Source organism: Rhinolophus sinicus, chromosome 16 (assembly GCF_057876585.1).
Source record: "Rhinolophus sinicus isolate RSI-liver-muscle chromosome 16, RSI-T2T, whole genome shotgun sequence".
NCBI classification, from domain to species: Eukaryota; Metazoa; Chordata; class Mammalia; order Chiroptera; family Rhinolophidae; genus Rhinolophus; species Rhinolophus sinicus.
The window spans coordinates 42,194,873-42,219,547 of NC_142516.1; the positions used below are offsets into that span (position 1 = coordinate 42,194,873).

Consider the following 24,675-nt stretch of genomic DNA (forward strand, 5'->3'; position numbering starts at 1 on the left):
ACCAGGTACTCACTCTTTCACTTAGGAAGTCAATGGGTCTCTGGAGGACCTTTGCCCAAGGTTCTTCCTTTACCTGCTCTCAAAGAGTGAAGGGCTCATCCAATCCAAATTATTCATGAGTCTTTCCATGTTGAGCTAAATGTTTCAATAGAGAAGAAACAGAGTTTTCTAGCAGCCAGGACAAGACTGATGTGAAATTCCTGCTTCTGAGTTTCCTTTAGCTGCCTCATCAGTTCTAATTCTCCACCTTCTTTTGGATGTTCTGAACTGCACATATTCTTCTAGTAAATAACATTTTTGCTCCAATTAGCCAGCCAGTTTATGTTGCGTACAGCAAAGGTGTTCTAACTCAAACAGAAAAATCTTCAAATCCCTTTTGTAAGTTCCAAACTTCACACAACATCCCAAGTATATCCCCCCTCCATTACTCTAAGAAACATGGATCCCCAGAAATACCCTGGCTCATACCTTACCTCTTTGGGATCTGCCATTTGATTAATCAATCAAGTGATCAGCAAGTATTTATTGATACCCACATATGTTAAACAATGCTGACTCAATAAAAAGTAAAAGTAGGTAAGAGGGACTAATATTTGTTGGGTGCATACATGTGCCAGGCATAGTGTTAAGGTCTTACATTTAGAATCTAATCTCAGCCTTGTCACTATACTGAAGGTAGGTATTACTATCCATTTTACATTTGAGAGAAATGAGGATTAGAGAGGTCAACAAACCTTCATAAGACAATATATCTGGTACGGATTATTAGACTTAGGATTTATCTGCCTGTCTGTCTCCACAGCCCATTAAAAAATTTATTAAAGTATAGTTGACATATAATATTATATTAGTTTCAGGTGTATAAAATAGTGATTGAACATTTATATACATTACGATGTGATCACCAAGATAAGTCTGGTAACCATCTATCACCATACAAAGTTAATACAATATTATGACTATGTTCTCTGTGCAAAGCCCCGCCCCCCACACACACACCTTTTTAACCTCTACACCAGGATTGGCAAACTGTAGCCTGTAGGCCATATTTTGCCCACCATCACCTAGTTTTGTAAATTAAGTTGTACTCTAACAGCCACACTCATTCTTTTGCTCAATAATGGCAGAAAGCCCTACCATGTAGCCTGTAGATGGTTTTAAGCGCTGCCTGGCACACCCCTCTCCGCTACCTAAGACAGCTCACTTCCTTTGCCCCATGTGCCTCTCCAGATCCCCATGTCTGTGTGATGATTTGTGGGTGCCATAAAGACTTTTGCCAGCAGATCTCTTCATTGTCACTCTGTGAAGAGACTGATGCTCTACTCTTAGATTGACTCTTAATGCTTTCTAGAAACCTTTCTGATGTAACCGGTCTAAGACATTACATAACTTAGGAAGAATTCCACATTGGCTAGGATCAGAGCACCTGACACCCACTGAGTCCTCGCTGGAAGTTGGACCCAGAATGGGTCTCAAGAGGAGGAAGGTCTGCAGCTCAGTTCCTTGGCAAGAGGCCTTGGGCCAAATGGAGGTGCTGAGTGAAAGGTGCTTTAAAACAGGTGTCTCTCATGGTGGGTGTGTTTGGGTGTGGGAGGCACTTAAAGCACCAAAAGCATGTTTCACAGCCTCACCAGGCACCTGCCCATCTCCCCCCTGGCATTTTCCCTTTCAAAAGATACAGAGGTAGTGGTTGTTTCCATTCCTTCTACAGACTAGAAGAAGGGGGCACCTTTTTACTAAGGAAAGACTATGGAGACCATTATAGACATTCCCTCTTTAGGTAAAGTCACCCTGAGCCCTTCAAAGACACCCTGGCTCCTGTGGAAAATCATTCCAGCTTCTTAATCCAGACCCCAGCTTTCCTCCAGCCTCATTCCTGGACACTTTCCCCTTCACACCCTTCACTGCCACCATCTCAGGATATTTTCGGTTTCCTGCATGTGGCCCCTTCTCCAGTCTTTCTTCTGGCAATGCCCTTCCTTCAGCTGCACTCTACTGGCCCTCTGCAAATATTTCCTCTCGTCCTACTTCCCAGCTATTTGGTTATAGGGTCACTTGGGCACCCTTAGCCTGCTGTGCAGACTCTATCCTGCTCTTCTCCACTGCACAATAAGTGTTTTCCCTCTTATCTGACTTCTCCCTTAGCCTGTACAGACGGCAGAGGCTGGCTTTAATCTCTGTATGCCAGCACCTGACTCAGTGAATGCCGTCTGTGTGCTCACAGGATTGCCAATCTTTTTTTTTTTTTTTTTTAAGATTTTCATTAAAAATATAATTAGCATACAATATTATATTAGTTTCAGGTGTAAACAATAGTTATTCAACATTTATATACCTAAAGAAGTGATCACCATGATAAGTCCAGCAACCATCTGACACTGTACCATGCTATCACAATATTATTGACTATAATCCCCATGCTGTATATTATATCCCCATGACTTATTAGTTTTATTCCTGGAAATTTGGACCACTTATTGCCCTTTACCTTTTCATGTACTTTTTAATTTTTCAATTACAGTTGACATTCAATATTATTTTATACTAATTTCAGGTGTAGAGCATAGTGGGTAGACATTTATATAATTTAAGAACGGATCCCCCTGACTAGTCTAGTACCCACCTGGCACTACACATAGTTATTGCCATATCATTGGTTATATTCCCTATGCTATACTTTACATCCCCATGCCTTCTTTGTAACAACCAATTTGTACTTCTTCCCCCTTTTCACCCAACACCCAACACCCCTCCCATCTGGTAACCATCAAAATGTTGCTGTGTCTATGAGTCTGTTTCTGTTTTGTTTATTTTGTTCTTTAGATTCCACACATAAGTGAAATCACATTGCATCTGTCTTTCACTTTCTGACATACTTCACTCATCACAATACCCTCCAGGATCATTCACGTCGCTACAGATGACAAGAACCCATTACCTTCCCTGGCCGAGGAATATTCTACTGTATATATGTACCACCTCCTCTTTATCCGTTCTTCTGTTAATGGACACACAGGCTGCCTCCACATCTTGGCTATTGTAAACAATGCTGAAATGAACATATGGATGTACCCATCCCCTTGAAGTAGTATTTTGGGTTTCTTCAGATAAATACCACCAGGAAGAGGGATTAATGGGTCCTTCTTTAGCTCTTGTTATATACAAGCTTTGTTTTAAAGTCCATTTCATCTGGTATAAGAATTACTACCCCAGTTTTGTTTTTGTTTTTTTCCGTTTTCATGAAATTTTCCTTCCCTTTAAGTCTTGTGTGTCTTTCAATTTGAAATGAGTCTCTTGTAGGTAGCATATGTAAGGGGTTTGTTTTCTTATCTATTTAGCCACCCTATGTTTTTGATTGGAACATTTAATCCACTTTTATTGAAAGCAATTGTTGATAGATATGTAGCTATTGCCATTTTATTATTCATAATTTTTACCTTTGATTTTTATTTTCATCTTAAATAATTCTTTCTAACATTTCTTGTAATATTGGTTTGGTAGGGATGAACTCCTTTAGCTCTTTCTTGTCTAGGAAGCTCTTCATCTGTCCTTCGATTTTAAGGTATAACCTTACTGGGTAGAGTACCCTTGGTTGTATCCTAGTTTTTCATCATTTTTAATATTTTGTGCCAATCCCTTCTGGCCTGAAAAGTTTCTGTTGAGAAATCAGCTGACAGTCTTATGGGAGTTCCTTTATGGGTAACTAACTTCTTTTCTTTGTCTTTAACCTTTGCCATTTTACTTATAATGTGTCTTGGTGTGGGCCTCTTTGGGTTTATCTTGTTTGAAACTCTCTGCACTTCCTGGGCTTGTATGTTTATTTCTTTTGCCAGGTTAGGAAAGTTTTCAGTCATTATTTCTTCAAATAGATTCTCAATCCCTTGCTTTCTCTCTTCTCCTTCTGGTACCTCTATGATGCGAATGTTGTTACACTTGATGTGTAACACATGGGAGAGGCCATGCTGTGAACTGAGGATGGCTACCACCATTACCAGGTCTGGGGTAGCTCTGCAAAAAGCCAGGAGACTCCAAGGCTTTCTGCCACCTGCTGGTTCCCATAAGGTTCAGCTGCTGATAAAACCTCCTGCGGTATGGAGTTGAGTGAGGCTGGGTATCGGTGAGTCAGCAGGATGGAGCAGCAGACCTCACCAGACCAATCAGATTCAGATTTGGCCTGTGGGGGCGAGCTCAACACAGTAAAGATGGTGCCCGCCTGCTGTTTGCACAGGATGAAGGTCCCACACAGGGAAAATGGGGACTGTCTCTCCAGTCCTTGCCCTGAAGTTACACAACTCAGTCTCTTCCCATATGTCTCTGATGCCCCGAGAGTCACCATCCCTCCACCGGAGCCCAAGGTGAGTGCCTGCAAGCGAGTAAGTCTGTGTGCGGGCCCTTTAAGATGATGTCTGGATTTCCAGCAATCTTCTGTCCCATCCAAATAGTCAGAATCCCCACTGTTTTTCAGAGCCATATGTTGTGGGGGCTCCTGGGGCTCCTCTTCAAGCACCAGTGCTCCAGACTGGGGAGTCTGGTGTGGGGGGCTGGAGTCCCTTACTCCTTCATGGGGAACCTCTGTGGCTGAGATATCTCTCGTGATTTTCAACCACCACATGTGGGTGTGGGACCAGCCCATTTTGCATCTCTGCCCCTCCTACCAGTCTCAATGTGGCTTCTTCTTAATATCCTTGTTATAAAACTTCTGTTCAGCTACATTTCAGATAGTTCTCCAGGCTGATTGTTCTACAATTTAGTTGTAATTTTGATGTGTTCACGGGGTGCGGCAAGCACAGTGTTTATCTGTTCCACAATCTTGGATCTCCTCCAAAAGCTGTCCATTCTTAACTTTGACACAGACAGCCCAGTATTTTAGTTTTCTGTTTAGTGAAACAAACATAGACATTCATGCATCTTTTTTTGTGTATTTAGTATTATTCTAATGGCACAATACTACTTTGATATAGAAGAGCATAAAAAATTAACCAAAATATAGATTATCATTTAATAAAACAAAAACTTTGTTTTGCTCTCTGAATCAGATGATTCCCTTGAATGTCTGCTAGGTGGTTTGGGCCCACAGCTCATATTTACAGGTAGGCTCTCGCAAGTGCTGAGAGTACGGGTGAGGCATAGCCACGGTGGCTTAGCCTCGGGCAACACAGCAGGGCTGTTTTCCTGCAGAACATCCACTATCAGAATTTGTCTTGGTTTAGGTTCCCCAAAGTATAACCAGAAAGAAGCAGCCCAGTTCAGGTCATTTATTTCAGAGGTGATCCCAGGGAAGTCTGGTCAGAGGAGGAGAAGTGAGACAGAGAAGGAAGGAGGGTGGGCAATGGGAGCTCAATGCTGTGCACAGCTGGAGTCAGTGTAGAACACACAGCTCAGGGTTGTCTACCTGATGGAAGAGCAAGGGAGCTAGTTAGTCTCTTTATCCAACAACTGCAGAGACATTTACTCTGGCCTTTCTGGCTGGTATGTGCAGGCTGAGAGGACCGTCCTTCCACAGAAAGTTGCAGGAAGTGGCTTCATGTGCAGAAATAACTGTTGTGGGGTTATGAGCAGGGGCTGCGGGGGGCTTCTTCAGAATCTGTAGGTCTTATCTGAAGCTGATCAGCTTCTCCTGAGGTGAGTGTTGCTCTCTCCTCCCTGAAGGTTAGGAGACCAGCTACCAGCATTCCAGGATCTGAGTGATAGAGGGAGTTGGAGTCTCACTATTTCAAATAGCTTTCACTTGGTCACCCATTTTCAATTAAAGACCCAGCCATGCTTCTGTCCCTGAGTCACTATTGTTCACACTCTCTAGAGCAGCACTGTCCAATAGAAATATCATAGGAGCCACGGAAGTAATTTAAAAATTTCCCTCAGATATGTAACAAAAAAATAAGCAGAGAAATGAATTCCAATAAGATAGAAAGAAAGAAAGAAAACAATAATAATAATAACAATAATGTTTAATTTAACCCAATATATCAAAAACATTATCATTTCAACATGAAGTCCAATATTTTCAAACATATCAAAAGGTATTGTACATTCTTTTTATTGTGCTAAGTCTCTGCCTCGGATGTTTATTTCACATTACAGCACATCTCAATTCAGAATAGCCACATTTTAAGTGCTGAAAACCACACTTGCCTGGTGACGACTGTATTGGGTGGTGCTGCTCTAGAGACTAACCTAGTCCTGTGCAAGGATGATGAAGGGACAGCTCCTCTGCTATCAGGCTTTGTGAAGGGAGCTGGAAGTCTAATTGTTTCTTTAAAAGACTTTCAACATCTTTTTCCATTCACCTCCACTTTAGAGCTACCCCATATTTCCAATTCTTGAGCATTTCTAAGGTTGTGTGGTGCAAATTGAATGGAAGACTATCTTTCCACCCCTGCCAACTTAGGACTTAGCTTTTTTGAGTCAGCTAGGTTAGGTCCCACTCATCTATTGCCTTTCCATCTTCCACTTTCCCCTGCTGTTTCTTCCACTGTCTTTTGTCCTAATGGATTTGTGCTTTAAAATAATTCCTTCAGTGTCATTTTAGTGGAGTCTTCAGAGAGAGCTGAAATAAAGATACATGTTCAAGTCATCATCGTTAACCAATAAGCAATACATTTTTCATATCATTGGAATTTGAAGGTTTTTTTTTAATTTGTTCTACACATTTTTATTGTGTTTCTGGTATTTTTGGTTTAAACCACCTCTCAACCCTATATTTGGGTGATTAGGTGAATGAATGAGTGAATGAAGAGCTGTATGTGAGAATAACTTAATCTTCAGTTGAAACAAATGCCACACAGTGACGCCTTCTAGGTCACCCTGTGGGGAGCCTGTTCTTCCTCCCACTCATTAACCCAGCTCAATTATCTGCCTCACACCTCCAGGTATCACTGAGCTAAGAAAGCCCTTGCAATCCCATGTCCCCAAAAGTAACTAAGAATTCGTAAAGTCACTTACAGTAAACCAAATGAAAGAGGGAGCCATGAGTCAGTTGTTTACAACTCCTTTCAACCTCATTGCCCCACTGTCTGCTAGAACTGACCACTTCCTTGCAATATTCACATTGCCTTTAGCTTTCTCTAGTGTAAGGATTACTTAACTCTGCCTTCTCCAGACTCTAACCTCACTCTTTTCTTTTGAAAGGTGCTGAATTTCTTTCTGTGGTTTTTCTGAAATCTTCTTAAAAATGAAGCTTAAGTCCCTGTAACATAGAACAACATTAGAGCCCAGTCTCTATGTGTAGTCCATGTAGGGCTAGTGGCCCCAGGGTCCTTTTCTGCTTGCAAAGCAATTTAAATATGTATTACAATCTCTTATGAAAATGCCAACGATGAGATTTTATTCAAAATGTGTGGGAAAGCTTCTTAAATTTATTTCTTTTGTATACATGGAAGTCTTGGGAATCAAGGAATGTTTAGACTCAAAGGTTCTATTTAGTTGGTTTCTTTTGTTGAAGTACGAGATAGTTCAATTAGATACGACACTTATCTGGACAGTAGACAATAACGAAAAGGGAAGTTCTAGAAGCTGCTATGGTGGTGTCAGTACACAGAGGAAATTTCCACAGAGGAGATAAAAAGAAGTAAATTTGGTAATGGGGTTTTCTTTGAAGGAAGAATCTTGCTCTTGCAAAGTTTGTTGTAAAATGATCAATAAGTATACAAATTGAATTAAACTGGAAGTTCTTCAAAGCACTTCCCATAAACTTATAGGGTTCTGGTTTCAGCAAGATCCAGCGTGTGCTGCCCCAACCCCACACCCAAGCATCCATGTTTTATTTCCCAGGACACATTTTCAGCTCTGCATATTGGGCTATATTCTAATCACATCAATTTTGTAAGTCATAAAGAAAATAGGATACCCCTACTAAAAATTTGCATTACATTAATATTTTCTGACGAAATATTTTTCTTATAAAAATGTCACATTTGCATAAGTTTTTATAGTTTTCAAAACATTTTAGAATGCCTTACCTCATCTCATCTTCATAACAGCTATCTTTATTTTATATATGCAGAGAAAGGGACTTTTATTGAGCATCTTATTTACTGATCATTTTATTTATCACCCCATTTAAACAAAGGACTAGAGCTGGAATAGCAGGCTTCACACCGCTGACAAAGTGCAGGGCGGGACAAGATGCCAGGTCTCTTGACTACTAGCCTGGTGTCCTGTCTGCTAAAGCTCTTGATCTCTCAGAACTTCAACTCTGTGCCCAGAGGTAGTCTCTGAAACAAACTTGATCAGAAGCACAAAGCTTTAAGAGTTGATTCAGGATTTGTCGTGGTGATGATTTGGGGCTGCCTAACAAGCCTAAAATAATCTTTATGCCAAAGAGACACATTTTAGGGTGGCAAATTCTGCTCCCCTTCAGGGAACACACAAAAAAGTGAGCTTGGCATTAATGTGGAGAGTTGGGCTGAGTGCATTGAGAAGGGTGCCCTGGAGCTGCTGTGGGGACTCAGAGACACTGCTGGGTGAGGACAGCATTGCCATAGCAGGGGCTACCTTGTGTGGGAGTCACAGCCCAAGAGCACATGAAGGGCAACAGCACAGGTGCCTGGTCCTATGTGGAGAATCCATAACCCAGCGGGATGAAGAGGGAACCATGCAGAGGTTGGTGGCAGAGTCTAAGCAGGGTGAGAATGCCTTCCACATGGTGGTGGTGATGCCAGGTCTTTGCAAAGGCAGAGTGAGGAGGGCATAGGTCGGGACAAAGGGGCAGTGGCCATGACCAGAGATTGGCTACATTCTGGGGGATTAAGCAAATAAGGAGATTTAAAGACACTGGGAGCCCAATTTCTTACTGTTGGAGTTGGGAGTTACAAATGTGGAAATGGAGAAAACTAGAATAACTTCCTTGATGTTGGATAGGAATTGGATATGTTGGGTTTTCAACATAGTTCGATAAATACAAAAATAAATATAGATGAAAATATGAGTATGTATATAGATTTATATATGTATATACCTACATAAATTTGCATGTAGCTATATACTTACATATATCCTACAGTGTTGTCTGCCACGAGGAACTCTGCTAGCAATCAACACAGCCTAGATTTCATAGTCTTGTTATCATTCTCCACTTCTTGGGAAAGTGGCTGATTACAGGGCCAAGGCAGGGAACTTACATGATGGACTTTGTGCCAGAAAGCAAGGAAATGAAAGGGACATAACAAAGGACATAGGGGCCAGCTTCAACATCAGAATAAATTATCGTTATAATGGATTACAACTTCTTGAATACAATTGAAAACTATGAGTCCTTAGCAACATAAATATATGGGTAAATTGAAAGTTTAATAAAGAATGGGATATTTACATAGAACTTCCCCCACAAAATGTGTATTAGTTACAGCAGGGAAAAGAGTAACTTCTTAGTGGAAAGGGTGACAGATACTACCCTAATCAAGTGATCAAAGAGAAAATCATCAGTAACGGGGAAAATTGAAGTCATGTGTTCTCAATAGAATGCAATGAGAAGAATAAAGCATCACTTCCTGCTAAAGATGCATGAATTAAATCTTATGTCAGATAAATCCAAACTGAGAGATGTCTATAAAATAACAGGCCTGTAGTCTTCAAAGCATCGAAGTCAGAAAAGTCAAGGAAAGACTGAGGAGCCTATTATTACAGACTGGGGGAGACTAAAGTGATTGATGACTAAGTACAACAAAGGATTCTAAAGTGGATGCTTTTGCTATAACAGACTCATTGGACAATTGATAAAACTTGAATGGGGGTCTGGGGAGTAGACAGTTGTAATGTAACGATGTTAGTTTGCAGATTATAGTGAGTGTACCTTTTGAAAAAGGATGTCCTTGTTTTTAGGAAATACCCACTGATGTATGGGTGCTGGGGTGGACATTGTATCATGGAATCAACTGACTATCTAGTGGTGCAAGGGAAAATAATTTGTACTGTTCTTGCAGTTTCTGTAAGTTTGAGATTGTTCAAAATAAATTCATTGAAAAACAAAATTTGTTGACAATTTTAAAGAGGACAGCAGTAACAGAAAAGATTAAAAGATGACATCATATCAGGAGATGCAATGCAATGGTAGCAGAAAAATATTAAGTGGTATAAGTCCCACGTGGATCCCTTTCCTAACACACAGAATGCCCTTTGCAGTAAGTTATCAGCTCAGGTGGAGAACAAGGTAAAGCCATACTCATTTCAAAAAGGCAACCAACAAGCTTTTCTTATCCCATAACCACAGACAAGCCCCAGAGAGAATATGCAAAAGTGAGTTCCAGGAAAAAAAAAAGAATCATGTTCCCTATCCCATTATTATCAAGAAGGTGTTTTTCTTGTTTTTATAAATACCACTTTTTTTTTTTTTTTTTAAGATTTTTTTTTTATTGGGGAGGGGGAACAGGACTTTATTGGGGAACAGTGTGTACTTCCAGAACTTTTTTTTCCCCAAGTCAAGTAGTTGTCCTTTCCGTCTTAGTTGTGGAGGGCGCAGCTCAGCTCCAGGTCCAGTTGCTGTTGCTGGTTGTACGGGACTCGAGGGATTGAACCGGCAACCTTGTGGTTGAGAGCCCACTGGCCCATGTGGGAATCGAACCGGCAGCCTTCGGAGTCAGGAGCATGGAGCTCCAACCGCCTGAGCCACCGGGCCGGCCCCTAAATACCACTTTTTAATTGATAAACTAGTTTCCTCCTTTCATGAACTAGAAAAAAGTTTCTTCAAGCACAGTTTTGGAAAACAGAGGAAAGTAAAAATTGCATCACCCTCCACCCACAATGACTATTATACTCTTTGTGTGCTCCTTTGAGTTTTATATGTGCCTCCTTTTTAAACAGCTGTAATCCTAGCATGCAATTGTTTTCTGAGTATAGCACAGAGGTTACACACAGGCTTTGAAGTTGACCAACCTAGTTCTACATCCGGCCTCTGCCACTCTATGTGACTGAGTTATGTCCTAAATTGCTATAAGCCTCAGTTTTCTCCTGTACCAAATAGGGTCAATATATCCCCTTGTCTTAGGGTTTATGAGAGGATTAAATAAGATAATAGATGTAAAGCATTTAGCACAGTACATTTTACATTTTATATATTCAGCAAATACCTATTAGTGAATCATAAGCCCTTTTACATGTTTTCAAATCTTCTTCATAATTATTATTGGCTGCTCCTAAAGAAATGCTTCAGGAAAGCTTTGGTAGGTATCTTTTTCAGTGGTTGGTGTGCCAAAATCTGCTAGCCATTCAGTGAAATTGGTTTCCTTTTCTTCCTGCCTCCTGACCTTCCTGAATAAAATGTCTGCTGGTACCTACAGGGTACTGAGTGCAAGCAAGGCCCTGGCAACTTATAGGGTTTGGAAGAAGAAATATATGAGGTCTGACAATTAAGTTCAAAACTCATCTTAGGAAAAGTGCTACATACCTTATTGCTGAATATAATCACCTTCGAAGTACTCCCCTTGGGAAGTTGTGGATCAACGCCAGCGCCTAGTCCTCCCTTCAAAGCAATTTTGGAACTATTTTTCTGGAATGGCCATCAGAGCTGTCGTCATATTACCTTGATGTCCTGAACGTCATCAAAATGTCTTCCTTTCAATATTTCCTTTATCTTTGGGTAAAGAAAGAAGTCATTGGGGGCCAGATCAGGTGAGTAGGGAGGGTGTTCCAATACAGTTATTTGTTTACTGGCTAAAAACTCCCTCACAGACAGTGCCATGTGAGCTGGTACATTGTCGTGATGCAAGAGCCATGAATTGTGGGTGAAAAGTTCAGCTCGTCTAACTTTTTCATGCAGCCTTTTCAGCACTTCCAAATAGTAAACTTGGTAAATTATTTGTCCAGTTGGTACAAATTCATAATGAATAATCCTTCTGATATCAGAAAAGTTTAGTAACAAGTTCGCGGACTTAATTGTGAGACCTCCTCTGCAGATCCTCCACGGCCATGGGTTTGGCAAGTGCCTGGGCTACTGGGCATGATCACCAGGTGAGGACCAGACCAGAGTCTGGCCAAGTATTTAAACATAAGCACATGAATGTGCCATCTCATCTTGAAGTCCAAGATGTTGAAAGCTGGGAATAGGTGAGCTGGGTTTTCCCTGCCCCAAGTCTGAGCAAATTCAATATGAGAGGGAGAGCAAGGAAGTTTTTTTCTGAGTTCCTCAGCAGGAACTGGCACCTGGCTGCCTTTAAAGAATGTATGGACAGAGGTAAAGTATCCTGCATGTGCCACCATATGCTTAAGCTACTAAATCATCCCCAAGAACCAGCAAAGAAAAATACAGCTCATCTGAAGGGGCCAACATTCAGAGAAGGGAAGATCAATGTGAGTAAATAGAACATATGAACAATAGAACACTGCCTAGAGAAAGAGCAGTGCTATAGGAGGAAGACCATATGTTGAATATGAAAAGAATAAGAGACCTTAGATTCAAGTGTAGCAAAGTGCTCTCTAGAGCAAAATAACATAAATTCTGAACAAAAGAAATTTGGTAAACGAACTGAAGGACACTGTTGAACCCAAACAAGGAGATAAAGTGCAGGAACACACCCCTACGCTGACATGCACAATCACCCTGCCTCTCTACACACTTCATTGCTTCGGCTTACTCTGGAGAAAACATGGGTTCTTATCTTAGACCAACCTTGCCACCTGTGGTTAGATACCTGCTCATCTACACAAAAGCATGGCTCCAGCAATTATCCCCATGTTGCTGCTGTGACATCAATTTTTATCTCTCCACTGCACATGCTGCAATATTTCCCATCGTTAAAAGAAAGATTCTCCATTTATCCCCTCCTATCACTGTCCCATTTCTCTGGTGCTCTTCAAAATAAAACTGCTCAGTTTCTATACAAATATTGCAAAATAAATCCCAGAGGATCACAATATGTCACGTACTTGGTTCTGTGAAGTGTGCTTGTGGTGTCTTCAAATAGTTGATTTATTTAAGTGTTGTTTTTTTAATAATTAGTGTTAATTCAAATTAGCAGAGGTTACCTACCAAGATATTACCATGTTTTTATGTTAAGAAATACAACTTAAAATTTTTATTTGAAATGAAAATAATAATTTTAAAATATATAATCTCTTTTCTCTTGAACCTACTCCAAGTAGGCTTTCATCACCACCACTGCAGTCAAACAATTTTTGTCAACTCTACCAATGACTTTCATATTGTCAAATCCAACAATTTTTTCTCCTACACAACTTACTCCACCTTTCTGCTGCCTCTGACCTAACCGATCATTCCCTCCTTCTTGAGGTGCTATCTTCACTGGACTTTAGTTCATCACTCTCTTGGTTCTCCTTCTGTCTCACAGTCTTCCTTCTCTCAGGCCCCTTTGCTTTTTCATCTTCATTTCTCAGCCTCAGATCCCTTCCCTTCAATACAACAATCATTCATTTTCCCAACTTCCGATAAAACATAAAGAACATGTTCCTTTTGTGGTCATCATTAACTATGACCTAGGCGAAGCCTCATTGTTTGCTGTGCACTCCCTATACAAATGCTGCAATCATTGATGAAAAAAGAAATCCAGAAAAGGTTGGAAAGCCATGGATTCAAATGAGCAACAAAAGCATATAACAATCAATTGCCACAATAAAAAGGCAATTAAAGAATAGTCATACCATTTGAATGAACATTTCTCCAAATAAAATAGATAAATACCAATACACACATGAAGACATGTTCAACGTCATTAGTTATCAGGAAAAAAGCAGTACTGTTGAGAAAAACACATATTTAGCCATATTCCAATAAAAGTTTTGAACTCTAAGAATAAGGAGAAGCTCTTACAAGCTTCCAGAAAGAATGAACAAGTTATCTACAATGGGAAAAGGATCAGACAGACATCATATCGGACTGCAATACTGGAAGCCAGAAAGCAGTGAAACATCATTACATAATACCAAGAGAAATTCCATACCCAGGCATTATTTCATTAGTTTGTAAGAGCAAAAGAAGATATTTATGAGGGAACATATGTAAGATTTCAGAGAGTGTATCTGTGACGTACTCCTTTTGAGGAAAATATTCAGGAAAAGACAAACAAAACATTGAATAAATTAGAATATAAATCTCAATATGGGAAAAAATTTAAAAAAAAGAAGAGTGATCGATAAGCAATAAGTCTTTATACATGTACATATATATTGCACAGAAAAATTCTGACTAGCGATAGATAAGGTCTGTGAAATGAAGACTCTTGAAAGAAAGATTTATATTATAAGAATAATTCAAATGACCATCTAAAATTAGAACACTAAATGATATCAGAAAAATCTAGGCATTGAAATTTGGGTGGGAAAGAGGAGGGAAATAGAAATGTTTGAAAGCTCACTAGGCATGAAATTCTAGCTGAATTTTTTCTAAACTTTAAAGGACTGACCATACTATAGTAGTCACTCACTTATTGACAAAGGATATGTTCCAAGATGCCCCCGTGGATGCCTAAAACTGCAGATAGTACCAAACCTACATGTACATTATGCTTTTTTCTATACATACATGCCAATGATAAAGTTTAATTTATAAATTAGGAACAGTAAGAGATTAACTACAAGAACTAATAATAAACTAGGACAGTTATAACAATATACTGTAACAAAAGTATGTGAATGGCTTTGGGGCAATTATTAAGTAAAATGAGGGGTACTTGAACACAAGAACAGTTGATCTGATACCAGAGAAGGTTACTAAGTGACTAAGGGTGTCTATAGCTTGGAGACGCTGGATAAAAGGACGATCCACATCCCAGGAGGGATAAAGCTGGAAGGTGAGAGATTTCATCATGCTACTCAGAATGGTGTACAATTCAAAACTTACAAATTGTTTATTTCTGAAATTTTCCACTCAATATATTCAGACCACAGTTGACCGCGGATAACTGAAACTGCAGAACGCAAAACCTTGGATAAGTGGGGGACTACTGTACTTTTATTTAAACCATTACAAGCCGTAGAAAAAGATGAAAAGCCCGCAATTCATTTTATAAAATAAAAACAAACTTAATCAAAGATGATAAAAATTTAAAACTATAAACAGTTTTACAAATACAGATTCAACAAATTGAAATAAAACATTAACAAGTAGAATCCAGTCATGCATCAAAAAAACAGACCATGACTTCTTCCATGCAGTCAAGTGTGGTTCAGTACAAGGAAGTCTAGCAACACAATCTATTACATCAGACCTTTGAAAGAAAACAACCATAGATCGTATCCTTTAGTGTTTTAAAATTCTTTCGTAAAATGGCAGCCATTCCTAATGAGGAAAATAAAAATTAAAGACCAAAACAATGTCAGATAGTATCCTAAATACAAAATGCTATAGCCATTTTAATTAAATGGAAATTACACAGGAATGCTCACCATCATCACTAACACTAAACATTAACTTGAAAGAAATCCCAAACTCATTAGCACAACAAAATTAAATAATTGACCTAACATTTGAAAATAAGATTGTGTTGCTAGACTTCCTTGTACTGAACCACCCTTGACTTCGTGGAAGAAGTCATGGTCTGTTTTTATGATACATGATTGGATTCCACTTGTTAACGTTTTATTTCAATTTGTTGACCCTATATTTGTAAAACTGATGAGATGATTGTTTTCCAAGGGGAAACGGCAAAAAGCAAACAAAAGAAACACAAAAGACTCAAGTACAGGTAAGAAGAGAATTTGGTAATATCAATGGACAAACAACGTTTAAAAATCTATAGCTTTTTCTGTACCTTAAGAATAATTACAAAGAAGTAGAAACATGGAAAAGTATTTCATTCACAACAATGGCAAAATACAAAATATTTCAGAATAAGGTTAGCAAAAAAGTAACAAATCCCACATGAAAAAAATATATGATATTTGTAATATATTATTGTATTTACATATTACAATTATATACATATATAAAACATATATATATATACTTTTATTGAAGAAAATAAAATATAATTTGAATAAATGAAAAAAGAGACTATGTTCTAGAATGGGAAAACTAATTCCATAGAAATGTCAGTTTTCACACAATTAATATATAAATTTAATGTGATTTCTACTGCAACACCATTTTAGTTTCCTATTGCTGCTATAACAAATTACCACAAATTTCGTATCTTAAAACAAAATTATTCTCTTACCGTTCTGGAGGTCAAAAGTCCAAAATTAGTTTTATAGAGCTAAAGACAAGTGTCAGCAGGGCTGTTTTTTTCTGGAGACTTTCAGGAGAAAATCTGTTTTCTTGCTTTTTTTATCTTCTCACGGTTGCCTGTATTCCTTGGCTGTGGCCCTTTCCTCCATCTTCAAAGCACATCACTCCAGTCTCTGCTTCTGTAATCACAAACCACAATACCTTTTCTTCCAACTCTGACTCCACTTGTGTCCCACTTATAAAGTTTTTTTGTGATGACATTGTACCCATGGCATAATTTAGGATAAACTCCCCATCTCAAAATCATTAACCACATCTATAAAGACCTTTTTGCCATATAAGATAACACTTACAGGTTCCAGGGACTAAGAAATGAACACATTGGCGGGGGTGAGGGGAGAATATTATTCAGTCTACCATCAAATAAGATTACTAAAATTGTTATGGGAGAATAAATGGCCAAGAATAGCCAAGAATGTATGAAAAAGAAAAATAGTAAGGGGGGACACATTAAAAGGCATTACGTATAATAAAATCAATATAGTATTGTAGAGACATAAATAAATTAGTGTAACAGAATAAAGAATCTAGAAATATATCTCAGTATATGTGGAAATTTAACACTTGACAAAGTGTTATTTCAACTCAAGGAGATAAGAATGAATTATTTAATAAGAGATGCTATCATTAACTATCAAGTTACAAAAAGAAAATAAAAGTAGACTTGTATCTACAAAATACAAAATGGTATAAATGGCAAAAAATAATGAAGGCTCAAATGCAAATTAAACAAAAAATAGTGTAAGAAAATGTAGGGCATGTACAATGTAGAGACAAGGAATATCTTCTTAACTGAGACTGGAATTCCAAAAGCTATTTTTAAAAAGACGTATCTGAACACAAATACATGAAAACCCCATATCTGGAAAATGTGCTAGGTAAAAATCAACTGACAGAACAGTATAGTTCAAAAATTTTTGTAATGCCAAAGCCAAGTAAGTGTTAGTATCTCTATCATACAAAGAACTCTTGCAAATGGACAGGAATGAGACAAACAACCAATTAAAACCAGCATGAACCGCCTGTCTGACAGTTGCTCCATTTTTCCATCCTGCTATCTCTAAGGGAGGCTGGCTCATACTTGGGCAGAATTTTTAGAGCTCTAAAATACTATTAGTTTTATAATTTCATAGCTGTCTGAACCAAATGAGTGATGACTTTTTCGGTGACTAACGTGAAAATGGTTATCTGTTCCTGCCAATTAGAGAATCAAATATTTTTCATTTCTACCTCTGATGTTATTTTAACTGAAAAAAGAAGAACGTCTTTATTCATTTGGTTTTTTTCTCGTCTCTTTCTGTTGGAGATCACTTAGAAGTTTCCATGATGAGCTAAGTTTTGGGATTTTTTTTAACAGACCCAATACTATTTTGTTTTGCAGAGTAATTCTCCTATTTGAATTTCAAATTTAAAAGTGGGGTATTTTGTTTGTTACAGTATGTCAACTTTTCCCCTCTTCTTTGATTCAGTGAGCTATGCTAAATTTGAAAAGAAAAAAAAAAAATGACCCAGAGTTGGCAACATAGGAGGAAAATAGAACCTCATCTTGTGCCTAAGACTGTATATGCTCACTTGCTTATTACACCCATGAAAGAACTTTCTATTTTAATTCAAACTCTTTCTCCTTCTAAAATATAAATCCAGACTGAAGACAGTGTATGCTGCAGACAAATCTCGACTGAAATCCAAATCTAGAATTGACAGAAATTCTACATGACATTTGTGGTGATAAGAGTCAGAAAGAGACAAATAAAAAGTTTTCTTCAGGGAAACACTATGTTGGGAGCTATGAAATAGAGGATGGAATTAAGAATATTAGCCCAAGAGCCACACAGGTCTCAGTTTGAGTCTCTTTCCAAGTTTTTTTATCCTCGCTAAGCCTCAGTTTCCTCGTCTGTAGAATGGGAAGGGAAATAGTATCTGCTTCATAGAGTTGTTTTGGAGATTCAATCAGATCATGCACAAACTGAGCCAAGAGCCTGGCATGTAGTTAGATTTCAAATGTTTATTATTATTATTTTGTTCTTATGTACACCCATGAACACTAGACGAGGAGAGTGGCTGTACATTTGACCCTTGAACAATTTGGGGGCTAGTGGTGCTGACACCGCCAGTGGAAAAAATGCATATAACTTTTGACTTCCCCCAAACTTAACTACAGTCACCCCTTGGCATGCGCAGATGCAACCAACCATGGAGGAAAACAGTATTTTCAATTAGCGGTTGGGAATCAGCTGTTGGAAATCAGCATTTGGGAATGAGAAAATTCTGTTTTCTATCTACGACTCATTGCATCTGCAGGTGCAAAACCCGAGGATACAAATGGTTGTTGGAAAAAACCGCATAGAAGAGGAGCCGCACACTTGAAACCTGTGTTGTTCAAGGGTCAAATGGCCTTCATTTATATAAGGTAGAGATTTCTTCACAGAGGTTTCCAATCTTTGTTCCTCAGAGCCTGGGAGTCCACAGAGGGCCGTAGGCTGTGGAGACATCAGCGTGAGGCTGTGATGGTGAGTGAGAAACTTTCCTTTTTATGTTTTATATAAAAGGAATCTGCTTAAGATTTCACTTCAAAAACCTGGATCCTTACCATCTGCAAGGCTATTACAATTCTGTTATTCACTGGGCATTCCTCCTTTTAAAATGAATTCTTCCAACTTTTTTGTAATCTTGTCATTATCCATCCTTACCCACCTGATCCCTCCTGAGAAAAAGAAAGCATTTGCGCAGTCCCATGTGTTTTACTGTGGATTGCTTTGATGTGTTATGCCACCTAGAAGGTATCTGCATTTTAAGAGTTCGAATGAGAAGGGAGCAAATAAAGATTGCTCTTCTATTAACAGAAATCTGGGCAATGTGAAGAAGGCTTGGGGGGAGATCTTTTGCAGAACTGCTAAAATGACAACTTCAACCACTGCCTTAATGAAAAACTAATGACTGGCATTTGTGAAAAGATTCCAGATTTACATAACAATGTCATCTCCATTTTCTCAGCGGATTAACACAACTTTCCTGTAGGGGAGATGCTGCTTTTTTCCCATCTCATTTCCAAGCTGAGGGCATAAAGGCCCTGGGTGGCTCAGTGACATGCCTCAGTTGGCAGAGTTCGTCCCTGACTATAGTCTTGGGCTCTCTCCCCAGACCTGCTCTGTTGCCTCCGCCCTTGTGGAAAGCTAGGCCTGGGGATTACCCACAAGGCACGGTCTTTCAAACACTGTGTTTGCAGAAATGGCACAAGCAGGACGACTGGTTTTTCTGACGCTTCCTCTGTGGGAATAAAGGATGGCTGTAGCAGACCCGTCAGCTCTCAATGAGCTCTTTGTGCAAATAAATTCCAGAGTTTTTATGAAAGATGATGGCAGTGAGGGCTGCTTTTCCCCCCAAGTGGTCAGAAAGTTGATGTTTCAGCCGTGCCTGGCATTCCTCCAGAAAAATCTTGGCCATATGCACTATGACTTGCAGACTCCCGGATCAGTGAATTTCAGAGACTGGAGGAAAAGATATAAAAAGCTTAGGGCAAACCAAGAAGTCTTTGTTTTTAGGGTATGTTTTTCTTTTCCTGTCAAAATCTCTGGGGACACAATTTTTTAAAGTTCAAAAAAGTAGACACGAAAGTCATTAATCAGTGGGGAGAAAAAAAATGCCTTTTTCTATTATATTTACATAAAGCAAGTTGTTTGATTTGTACTTACACCCTCATATCAAGACTGGTATGAGAATAGATGTGTAACAAGATCTCAATACATATTTGTTGAATGAGTGAATATATCCTTTAATTTGGGGCCGAAAAATTATTATAACAGAAGCAATGGAAACAATAGGATAACCTCCTCTGGGTTTGTCTTTTATTATAACTGACTCCTTAGAAACACCAGCAAATAACTCAGGTTATTGCTTATTGCACTCAGGGTCATCATCACCTTGAGAGAATCTTAGTAGCATCACTGAGGAGGGAGAACAAGACTATGGTGTTTATGAGGTTTTGGGGTCTGGCTGAAGTCAGGTCTTTCAATGCAGGATTGCTTGGGATTGGTGGACACAGCAAAGTGAGGGTTTGACAATATGTTTTGAAGACTCTTGGAGAGAAAACTGTGACTTGATGCTATTTGATGAAAAGTTGAACAGTCTGATGTTCATTCAACTGGGTTTTCCAAAGTTATTTGCAACTTTTATTAGCTTGAGAAAGAATTTTCTGGAATAGGAAAGCCATGGTGATAAAGACAATGGAATAGCAAGATCATGTTAACGAAGGTAACAGAATAGTCCAGCCATGGCCATCCAGACCAGAGTCTGTAAATTTCAGTCCAAAAGCCAAATCTGTTCTATGGCCTGTTTTTGAAAACAATGTTTTATTGCAACATGGCCAAGTTCAGTCTCTTAAGTATCGTCGGTGGCTGCTCTTATTCTACAAATACAGAGTTAAATACTTGTGATACAGACTGTATGACCACAAATAATTACTTCACAGAAAAAAGGTTGCGATCCTTGACACAGACAGTAAACTGTGTGGGAATAGGTGGTTTCATTTCTCATTATATGCATTCATTCATATCAAATATTGATTAGGCACCTACCGTGTGCAAGGCACCTTTATAGGTACTGGGACTATAACACTCAACAAGACAAATGCCTACCTTTGTGGGAACAAATCAATAAATAGTATAAATCAGTGAGGAGTGCTCTAAAGAAAAATTTAGCTTGGAAAGAAGATAGAGAGGGATAAGGTTGGTAGAGGGGGTTGAAGGTGATTCTCTTGGGATGTTGGTGAAAGAAGGTTTCTCTTAAGACGTAACATTTGAGTTAACCTGCATGAGGTGAGCTGACTATGTGAAGATATGGGATAGGGCTCTGGGAGGAGATTTCCCTGCAGAGGGTACAGAAATGTAAAGATCCAAGCTGGAACAAGCTTGGTGTGTTGCTGACGGCAAGCAGACCAGTTCAGCTAGAGCTGGGTAAGCAGAAGGCAGAGTGGAAAGAGTTGAAATTGAAGAGGTAGCCAGGCCCAGATGAAGTAGTAGAGACTCATGGGAGGTGGCAGGTTTTGAATCGTATTCTGAATGTAGTAGAAAGCTAATTTGGTGGTGGGCAGTGGAGGGAGGGGCATATTTGCTTATTTATTTCTTTATTTTCCACTCCTTGGTTTTTAGTAGGCAATCCATGATACTGAAAAACAATAGCACTACCTAAAGCTTTGCCACTGGCTGCTTTTTAATTTATTTTTTTTATCTTTCAGTTAGAAATAGTTTCTGATATTATTTGTGATTTCTTTTTTGAGCCCATGGATTATTTAGAAGTGTGCTGCTTAATTTACAAATTAAGCTGGGAGATTCTCTACCTATGTGTTTTGGTCATTGTTTTCTAATTTAAAGTGATTCAGTGTGTGCTTGAAGCATATATTCTGTATATTTTTAATTTTTTAAAAAATGTGTTTTATGTTCAAGAATATGGTCTAACTTGGTGAATATTCTATATGCACTTGAAAAGAATGTGTATTCTGCAGTTGTTGGGTATAGTGTTCTACAATGTCAGTAAAACCAAGTTGGTTTGATATAGCTGTTCTGATCTTCTAAATTCTTGTTGAGTTTTATTTGGTTCTATGAATTTACTGACACAGGGCTGTTAAAATCTCCAACCATGATTGTGGATTTGTTATTTCTTCCTTTAGTTCTGCCAATTTTACTTCATGTATTTGGAAGCTCTGTCATCAGGAGCATATAATTTAGGGTTATTATGTCTTTTTGATGAAATGTCTCTTTATCATTCAGAAATAACCATCTTTATCTCTGATAACATTCCTTGTCTTGATGTCTACTTTGTTCAATATTAATATAGCCACATATGCATAGCATTTGTTTTTCAACCTTTTATTTTCTGCTTCCATATATTTTTTAACCCATTCCCCTAAACCCCTCCTGTTTGGCAGCCATTAGCTTGCTCTCTGTATCTCTGGATCTGTTTCCATCTTGTTTTGTTTATTCATTTATTTGGATTTTTTTGTTTTTTAGATTCCACATATAAGTGAAATGATATGGTGTTTGTCCTTTACTTTCTGACTTAATTCACTTAGTATAATATCCTCTATTTCCATCCGTGTTATCACAAATGGCAAGATTTCATTCATTTTTATTGCTGAGTAAGATTCCATTGTGTATATATGTACCATATCTTATTTAACAATTCATCTATCGATGAACATACAGCCAGATTGCTTCCATATGTTGACTATTGTAAATGATACTGCAGTTGGTGGGGTGGAGTGGTTAAACAAAGGAGTCATGAGGATATGATTTCCAATCTAAAGGCTCACTCTGACTGCCCTGTAGAGTTAACTGTGAGGGGGTAGGGACACCACCACAGGAGAGAAATTGCGTTATTACATGGCAAGAACCAGAGGTGGTTGGGTGCACATCATTATAATTTGAGATGAATTTAAAGGCACAACTAATAAGACCTGCTAATGAGTTGGATGTGGGATATGAGAGAAAGAAAGAGTCAAGTATGATTCTGAGGATTTAGAAATGAGTGACTGCGTGAATGGTGATACCATCTACTAAAATGGTGGAAGACTTTGGAGGCAAACGAGTGAAATCATGAGTTCTGTTTTGTACTTGTTAAATTTTACATGTCTGTTAGACCTCCACATGAAGATGTCAAGTTAACACTGTATATGAACATGTGCAAATAGATTGGGCGTAAGATCTAATTTGGAATTTATTGACATATGGATGGTATTTAAAGCCATGGAATTTGTGAGATCACCTAGAAAATAAGTCCAAATAAAGAAAAGGCTGATTACTAAGCCTTAGGGCCAATGGTGAGCTGGGACTAGCTCTAAACTACTAGTGAGAGCTGACGGAGCGCGTCTCTCCCCAGCTCCCAGTCAGTAATGGCATACCGACAGCTTGAATTGAATTCAGCCACAGTGGAAATGCTGGTGCCATGAACACTGGCAAACCCCCCACAACAGCGTTCTTTCCCCTGTAGAGCCAGATGTTAGACATTTACCAGCACACCACTGCCTCGAACTCTTACATTTAGAGGTCAGGAAAAGCAGGCAGAAACAGTATAAGAGACTGAGAAGGACTAGACCATGACGGAGGGAGGAAGACTACCAAAAAAATGTAGTGTTCTTGTCCTCGTGTTTTTCCATGTCTTGTCCAAAAGTCAAGAGATGATATGGTCTTTCTTGTTTCTCCCTTCACAAAGGCTTTCAGCACTTAAAGTTGATGAAACATATCATACACAGAACATAAATCTCTTTGTTTAACTTTCCAATCTATCCTTCACATAATGACTTTAACTCATTCATGTAAACCCTGATGCTCTGAGAAGCCATTATATGAAAAAATATTTGCATGGATTATAATGGGAAAAATTATGATGTGTTCTACCTCAACCTAAGCAAGATCCCAAGTGATTTTCACAAATAGAAAAATAAATCATTGAAAGCAATTTCAAATAATAGAGGATAAATTGAATGTAAATAGAGACTATGTAAAATGTATATTAGAGAAAGCTTACTTTAGTCATTGAGAAAGACAAGTCATGAGAGTGCGTGGTGGGTGATAGAAGAAGGTAAGTGGGAAATAGTTTAGTGTGTGTCTTCTTTTTTAAATCATTTTTCACACTTTTTCTTCCAACTTCTATAGCTCATAGTTATCTTACACCAAAATGCATTTAAAAATAAGGTTATAGTATAGAAAAACACAGAGCTAAAATCTAAACACAAGACTACTTTGAAACATATGGTAATATTATAATATGCTGACGCTCCTGGACTCATGATGGGGTTATGTGCTGATCAACCCATTTTAAGTTGAAAATAACATTAAGTTGAAAATGCATTTAATACAGCTAATCCACTGAACATCATAGCTTAGGCTAGCCTACCTTAAATATGCTCAGAACACAATATGCCAAAACACTGGCACGACAGTGCACTGTAGATATTGGTTGTTTGTCCTCATGGCCACGTTGCTGGTGGGAGCAGCTGATCCAACATCATGAGAGAGTATCGTACCATACATTGTTAACCTGGGAAAAGATCAAAATTTAAAATTTGAAGTATAGTTTCTACTGAGTACTTATCACTTTCACACCATCGTGATGTCAAAAATTGTAAAGTCAAACCGTCATAAGTCGGGGACTGTCTGTAAATGCATAGTCGGACTAAAGAATCCTAGAAAATGCTACCCATTAATTCTTCTTGCCTGGCTCATGTATGCAAAGCAGAAAGATCTGGGCATGTAATGATGTTATCTGATTAGAAATTGTGTCAAGTGAATTGGTGAGTGTGTCTTTGTGCAAAAAACCAGTGTCAAAATAGCAGTTCTTACAGAGTATATAGTTTGTTTGGGGGTGAAAACTTGTTGTATCAAACAAAAATGGAATCGTCCAAAGTGGTAAAACTTTACAACCCCTTGTGCTGAAAAGTCATTAACAGGACAGTGCTGATGGAAGGTAACTGTTTTCTATTTTGCTGTCCAAGGGGAAGCTCTCTC

At 38.6% G+C, this 24,675-nt stretch overlaps 1 long non-coding RNA gene across 1 annotated transcript; it reads right to left on the bottom strand.

The window, feature by feature from the left end:
• Nucleotides 1–5,313: 5,313 nt before the first annotated feature.
• LOC148754996 (uncharacterized) lies at nt 5,314–24,200 on the bottom strand. Its single transcript, XR_016019302.1, has 3 exons — nt 24,065–24,200; nt 16,104–16,293; nt 5,314–5,680 (listed from the first exon to the last, which is right to left on the bottom strand). It is a non-coding gene; the product is annotated as an uncharacterized LOC148754996 (long non-coding RNA).
• Between the last annotated feature and the right edge of the window lie 475 nt (nt 24,201–24,675).